Source organism: Petaurus breviceps, unplaced genomic scaffold (genome assembly GCF_028583685.1).
Source record: "Petaurus breviceps papuanus isolate PSGF00001 unplaced genomic scaffold, PetGlider_PUasm1.0 90667, whole genome shotgun sequence".
Lineage (NCBI taxonomy): Eukaryota > Metazoa > Chordata > Mammalia > Diprotodontia > Petauridae > Petaurus > Petaurus breviceps.
The window spans coordinates 9,095,520-9,103,215 of NW_027187302.1; the positions used below are offsets into that span (position 1 = coordinate 9,095,520).

The 7,696-nt window shown below is 38.0% G+C and overlaps 1 pseudogene; it reads right to left on the reverse strand.

The window, feature by feature from the left end:
* Positions 1–4,126: 4,126 nt before the first annotated feature.
* LOC138143874 (elongation factor 1-beta pseudogene) lies at positions 4,127–6,293 on the reverse strand (annotated as a pseudogene).
* Positions 6,294–7,696: the final 1,403 nt, after the last annotated feature.

Here is a 7,696-nt window from a genome sequence, read left to right on the forward strand (position 1 = left end):
TTAAAAGGTGAAATTAAGAGGTGAGAGGGATATAATGAGAGGAGATGGGGAGAGACAGAGTGGGGCAACTATCTCATACAGAAGAGGCAAGGGAAAATGGAGGGGAAGAATAGGAAGGCAAAAGGGAATGGGTCAACCTTATTCCTATTGAATCTGGCTTGAGGAGGGAGGGAAATACACACTAAATAGGGGATCTCACCCTCCAGGAGAATAGGGGGGGAGAGGATGTGAGGGGGGATGATGGAAGGGAGGGCAGGCTGGGGGGAGGGAAGTTGGAAGCACCCACTTTTGAAAAGGGACAGGATCAAAGTAGAGAATAGAACAAGTGGGATGTGGATAGGAGGGAGGGAAATATAGTCAGTCTTTTACAATATATCTGCTATGTTATTGTTTTGCATTAGCCACACATGTACAACCTATACTGAACTGCTTATCTTCCCAGTAAGGGTGGGTGATAAGGGAGGAAGGGAATGAATCTGGAATTCAAAGTTTTAAAATCAAATGTTTAAATATATATATATATATATATATATACTGTTATCAATATTGTTTTACATATAATTGGGAAATATAGAGATCCACCATGCCCTACTGGAAAAGTTGAAATGGGTATGGGAGAAAATATGGGAGAGAGCAGATCAGAGGTGGGGATATACTGTGGGACTGCTGTTTTGGGGGGATGGGTGGGGGAAAAACGGGGAGAAAATTTGTAACTCAAAATCTGGCGGAAACGAATGATGTAAATCAGAAGTTAATAAAGCATTAAAAAAAAAATCTTTGAATTCCAGATTCATTCCCTTCCTCCTTTGTCACCCACCCTTACTGGGAAGATAAGCAATTCAATATAGGTTGTACATGTGTAGCTATGCAAAACATTTCCTTAGTAGATATATTATAAAAGACTGACTATATTTCCCTCCCTCCTATCCCACCTCCCACTTGTTCTATTCTCTACTTTGATACTGTCCCTTTTCAAAAGTGGGTGCTTCCAATCTCTATTACTTTTAAAGGAAATTATTTCATATACTTATCAAATCCTTTGATGATGTAAATTTAGGAGGTATAGCTAACAATAGATAATATCAAAACAAAGATTTGATAGGCAAGAACATTGGCCTGAATTTAATAAAATGAAATTTAGTAAAGAAAAATGAGCTATACAAGATTCAGGAGATATAGCTAGTAGATGGCAGGGCATATGAAAAAGGAGAGGTTTGAGTAGATGGCAAGCTCAATATAAATCAACAGCATGATGAAGCAGTAAAAAAAACAAATAATGCAACTTTAAATTGCATTTATAGAGGCATGGTATGCAGAAAAAGGGAGTAAGAAGTTTCATGGTAGTTTTTCATCAGACTACGTATGAATTACTATGTTCATTTACTAGTTGCCATATATAGAAAGATAATGGTAAACTGGAAAGAACTGGAAAGGGTTCAGAGGAAAGCAACAAGGATGTTGAACAGCCTGGAAATCAGGCCATATGAAGACTGATTGAAGGAATCAAGCCCTTTCCTCTAAATGGAGGGTGGAAAACTCCTTTCACAGTCTTCATTTAAGCAGGGTGCCCAGGGTAGCCATCTTTTCATTTCTTGGACACATTCCTCTAGATTTTTCTATCATGTATATTGCCTTCCCCCATTAGTTTGTAAGCTCCTTGAGGGAGAGAATGTCTTCCTTTTTTTTTTTAATATGTCTATTCCCAGAGCTTAGTACAGTGCCTGTTAATAGTAGGTGCTTAAATAAACATTTGCTGATTCACTGACTGAAAAAAACTTGAAAAGAATAATAACTATCTTCAAGTATTTAAAGGGTTTACATGTGAAAGAGGGATTGACTGTTATCTTGGCCTCAGAGAACACAATTAGGATGCAAGCTCCTCAAAAGTAAAGATTGTTTCATTCTTTGTATACCAACACAGTGCAGGCACATAGTAGGTGCTTAATAAATACTTTTTGAATAAAGGAAAGTTGTAGAGAAGAAAATTTTGATTGTATGCAAGGAAAAACTTTTTAAGAACTGGAGCTATCCAAAAGTGCAATGAATACCTTGCAAAAGAATATTCTTTTTCAGAAGTGTTCTTCAAAGAAAGGCCAGAAGACCACTTGTTGAGTATGTCATGAAGAAGATTCTTGTCCAGATACAGTTTGGATTATGTTGCCTCTGGGGTCCCTTATAACTCTAATATTCTATGATTCCATGAGTGATATAATCTACAGAAGTTTAACTAATATAAGGTAAACATAATGAGGAAGCCCAAAAGCTGAGAAATGATTCCAGCAAGAACAGTTAGGACCTATTTGCAAAATGGAAGCACATGGCAATTACTTGTGTTGAGGGATATCACATCCCTACAAGGTTTCAGTATCCCTTCTAGACAGTAGAGGGATCTAGTCCTATAAACACCTAGGCTATTTCCCTGCTTCTTTAATAAGAAAAATAACCAAACAAATGAGGTCAGGTTATTCATCCTTTAGAACATCTATTGTTCAGGCATGATATATATATATAATGTTGGATAGATAGCTGATGGATAATGAGTTAGGCACAGTACTGCAGTAGTTTTCAGTAGACATAAAAAAATGAAATATATGTAATTTGACAACAATATTGAGCACATTTGCTATAAAAATTAGTTTGAATCCTGAGCTACCAAGAAAAAAAAAAGGATCAGGTGGTGGTAGTGGTGGTGGGGAGTATCTTTTTCTATGTTATTTTCTTGAGAAATGCTTTTGCTAAACACCTTGGGGAGTATCCTTCTTTGGTGGGACCAGAAGAGCTATTATCATGATTTGGCGTATAACACATGGTTATTTTTTGGAATACCAAACAAGTAGCATAGCATAGTACCTAGGTCGCCAGACCTGAAGTCAAGAAGATCCAGGTTCAAATCTCATTTCAGATGCTTACTACCAGTCTGAACCTGTAGCAAGTCACTTAACCTTTCTGTGCCTTAGTTTCCTTTTCTTTAAAATGAGGGTGCTAGACTCATTGTCCTCTAAGTTTACCTTTAGGTCTAAATCTTTGATGTTACTATTAGTATAGTCTATTTGTAAATATTTGTAAATAGACTATAACGTCACTATGACACTATCATAGAGTGTAATTAGATGTTATCTCAGTTCATTTAGTTACTAAAAAACCAAAAGATCTTATTAGAAGATAGATTTGTTTTTAAAATAGTTCTTGAGGGGTGGTTAGGTGGCATAGCAAATAGAGCACCGACCCTGGAGTCAGGAGGACCTGAGTTCAAATCCAGCCTCAGACACTTAACATTTACTAGCTGTGTGACCTTGGGCAAATCACTTAACCCCAATTGCCCTGCATTTGCCCCTCCAAAAGGCAAATAAAATAAAATAGTTCCTGAAATGTATGATGAGAATATCATTGAAGTGAAGTTCTAGTATAATGTGCTTTGTTATACTAGAATAGAAAGAGCATTTGTGAAACTAGTCAAGGTTTATTATTTATTGTTATTTCTATATTGGCAAGATGTAGCATATTATTGAAAAACATCAATTTTTTTCATTACTGTACTATAGTGAAGTTTCCCTCTAAGCTATTGCTGTTTCTCTTTTTTCTGGTGAATTATATTCACCTTGTGTATTTATAATACACAGGGGAGTGCTCAGCAGCAAGTACTTATCACTTTAAACCCTTTTTCCACAATGGTGAGTGTAGTATAGGTCTTTTTCTATTGCCAAAATATCTGGGAGTGCTGATAGTTTGTTGACATACAGAATGAACCTAGGCTTGTGGTTTTTTTTTTTCATTTTGTGAGCATCTGTTTACACAAGGCAAATGCTTCATGATTTATTTCATAGTCCTTGATCACATATTTTTAGCCTCCTTTTCATAGCAGGTCTGGAGGGATAATTGTAGAGTTTAGAAAAGTGATATTTCTTTGTCTCCTTCCCCAACATTTAGTAGCAAATACTCTCTAAACAGATAGTTATGCTTGGTATTTTGCCACTAAAAATGGAAAGAGCCTAATGCATAACTGGGGTTCAAGATGATAGAGTAAGAGTTTGGAACATGATTGTTTCTGCTTTTCCTCCTGGGTTTGTGATGAGTCTTCCATGTGCCATTAATTTCCATATCTGTGGAGAGAAGTTAATAATGTATCTTTTTTTTTTCTTGCTTGCAAATGTTTTTATTTAAATGTAATTTTTGAGGATGGTAAGTTTTAGATCTTATTGAAGGCAGCAACATCCATGGATTGCACATAGTCTTCAAAGGCAGTTATCCATTCCTCTAGCATATCTGTATCAACTTTATCATCTTCAACCACACATTGTATCTGAAGCTTCTTGATGCCATATCCCACTGGAACTAGTTTAGAAGATCCCCAGACCAAGCCATCTGCCTGAATGCTTCTGATGCATTCCTCCAATTTTGCCATATCTGTCTCATCATCCCAAGGTTTTACATCCAGTAAGATGGAAGACTTAGCAACAATTGCAGGTTTTTTTGATTTCTTTGATTCATACTGAGCAAGGCGTTCTTCTCTTAGCTTCTTTGCTTCTTCACTTTCCTCCTCCTCATCAGACCCAAAGAGATCAATGTCATCATCATCTTTGCTATCTGTAGCTCCACTTCCCGTGGTATCTTCCACATCAGCAGGCCCATACTTGCCCAAAGCCTTCTTTATTCCTGGCAAGCTGGCCTTTTGCTTCTCATAGGACTTAATGTGGTTATACCAGCGGAGAGCATGTTACAGGTCAGCGGGATGAGAGCCCGCGACGGCCTCAAATACTGCAATGTCAGCCTGGGATGGCACAAACCCTTCGATGTAGCTCTTGTCTGCCAAGAAGTCATTGAGGTGCTTCAGACCCGCAGGTGTCTTGAGATCTCCGAAGCCAATGGTGGTGGTGGGAGGGACCGGGAAGAGGAGAAAGTGGCAGCGGCGAGGGAGGAACTGAGCTCAGGGTGGGGAAACAGCGCCCGTGTGTGAACATGCTAGCGCCGGCCTCCGACTGAAAAAAAGGGCAATAATGTATCTTTAACAACAATGCTTTTTGATAGGAGTTATAATTTGAGTTTGGATTGTTCTTGTTCATATAGGGTGTCCCACAAGTCTTAGTGCAGTTTTTTTTTTTAAAGCAGTTGGGGTTAAGTAACTTGCTCAAGGTTACACGGCCAGTTATTTTGTGTGGGTATTAAGTATCTGAGGCCGGAACCAATCCCGGGTCTCCCGACTCCGGGGCAGGCGCTCTTACTCACTGCACCACCTGGCTGCCCTGAATAAATTAACAAGACAAGCAGAAATCTTTTTTTTTTCTTTTTGGAGGACAATTGGAGTTAAGTGACTTGCCCAAAGTCACAGGGCTAGTAAGTGTGTCAAGTATCTGAGGTTGGATTTGAAGTCAGGTCCTCCTGACTCCAGGGCCAGTGCTCTATTCACTGAGCCACCTAGCTACCCCTTTAGTGCAGTTTTAAGACTGCAATAATTTTAATTGCTTAAAACTGCACTAAAACTTTTGGTACACTTTATAGAGGGAAAAAAAAAAACCTTGATTTTTATGTGGTTATCAGCTAAATCTCACCTTCTATCTGACTTTGGAGGCTTGGGAATTTGATTGGTTAGGGTTCATATAGTAGAAATCATGGACAGTACTTCCAAATTAATGCTCACTCTTTTTTTTTTTAAGCAACTTGGTGTAATGTTAATGGAATATGAAGATCTTTCCTGTCCATTAATAGGCCTATGTGGCCACATATGTTCAATCAAGGATGTCTTACTGCTTTGAGCTCTGACCCAGCTATGATGCATCCTGAGTCACATAGAGTCCATTGGAGGAGGAACCTGCCTAAAGAGAAGCTTGCTTAGGGGATGCTTGCTTATAGGAAGACTTTCACACCTTTTTGGTACTAAGCTAATTAGGGACTGAGTCATGAAGATTGTGATACCTTCTGACTCTGAGCCCATTAGTTGAAAGCTATATACACTGGAAGGTTGGCATTTTACTTTGGGGGCTTGCTCATGACAAGGACCTTTTGATTCCCTGGACATGACTTTGAGTAGCTGTATGTTAAAAGGCTAACCCCCCCTCCCCACCACCACCCCAGACTACTCAAATGTTGGTGCTCTCCCAATCCAGTGGTGTCTGTTGGTGGTTGTATTACTTTGTTCAGACAGTTGGAACCCTGTCTGTTGTATTCTTGGATACTCACTTCTTTCTACTTATCTATCATTAAAGTAAGATTGTTGACCCCTTAAAAAGTTGTCTTTCCTTTAGCAAACCATATCAAAGAACCTGTGCTAGCAGGCGATCCCGGGTACTAGAGTGCATGCTACTACATTTGGCCTTGACACACTTTCATTACCCTCAGTGGCCTTAGACAATGGTAATTGTTTGAATAGGGAACCATGTTGCTTCTCTCCCTGCCCCTGTACTTCAATTTCACCCCTTACTTCCAAGTTATCATAGTTGATTTTCTCTAGAACTCTCCTATATCTTTTTTCCCTTCCAGAAATATGATATATTGAATGTAGTTACATTTTCATGTTGTAAAAAATGCCGTATGATAAGGTATAAACTATATTCTAGCTAATTAAAAATATTTTAAGTTGTTCATTTTCTAGACTTATTTAGAAAGTATTTTTGTTTTTGTTTTATAAAACATCCCAAACACTACAACCTACATTCTACTCAAACCTATAAGTATCATATTTTCAAGTAGCATTTTTTTTGCTTTTTTTTTTTTGGAGGGGCAGTTGGGATTAAGTGACTTGCCCAAGGTCACATGGCTAGTTTTTTTTGTGTGTGTTAAGTGTCTGAGGCCAGATTTGAACTCAGGTCCTCCTTACTCCAGGGCTGGTGCTCTATTCACTGCGCCACCTAGCCACCCCAATAAGTATCATATTTTCTATGTGGCTATAGAAATTTAAGAAGGCAACAAAAATATGCAAAAAAGGGTTAATTGTGAATTGTTTTTATATGTCAATGTTTTAATGTATCCATGATCTTATCAATGTGGGCACTACATCCATCAGTGCAAGATACAACTCATTGATGCCAAATTATCCTATAAAATATTGTCCATATATTTTTATGATTCCCTCAGATAAGGTTATAACAAACATGCTGGAAGCTTTCTTTTAAGAATTTTTCCATTTCATAGATACAAGTGGAGCACTGTGACTATCAGTCATCCATTGCTTTGATACAATCAACTCACTGCCTTTTCTGATCATACATTTTTTTTCAATACTATTTCATGGCATATTTTGATTTTAGGGCATCATTAAAGGAAATCTTAATTCCTTAGTTTGTTGTATCCAACCATTAATATGTAGAAATTCCTCAAGGGTAGCCATTGTGTCCTCTTATAAACACTTGGGCTCACAAGATTTAAAGAAATAAAGCTTTTCCCCCCAATCCACCCAAGATATTGAAAGTACAAAAGGAAGATATACCCCCTAAGAGAGAAGCCAAATCACAGGCTTAGAAGGAAGTTTGAAAAGCTATTCATGGCCATAAAAAGAAGAAAATCAATATGTCCCCTAGTTTCCAGTGGCACAAGACACCTTGGCTTCAAAAGTATCCTGAGAAAAGTGTCCTGCAGAGCACTTATAGTAAGCATTCAATAAATACTTGTTGATTTCACTTGATTATATATGATCATCATTTCCTCTGATCATTGTCAGCTATAGAGAAGATTGAGGAGAGCAACACCCTTGACGCTGTGGATA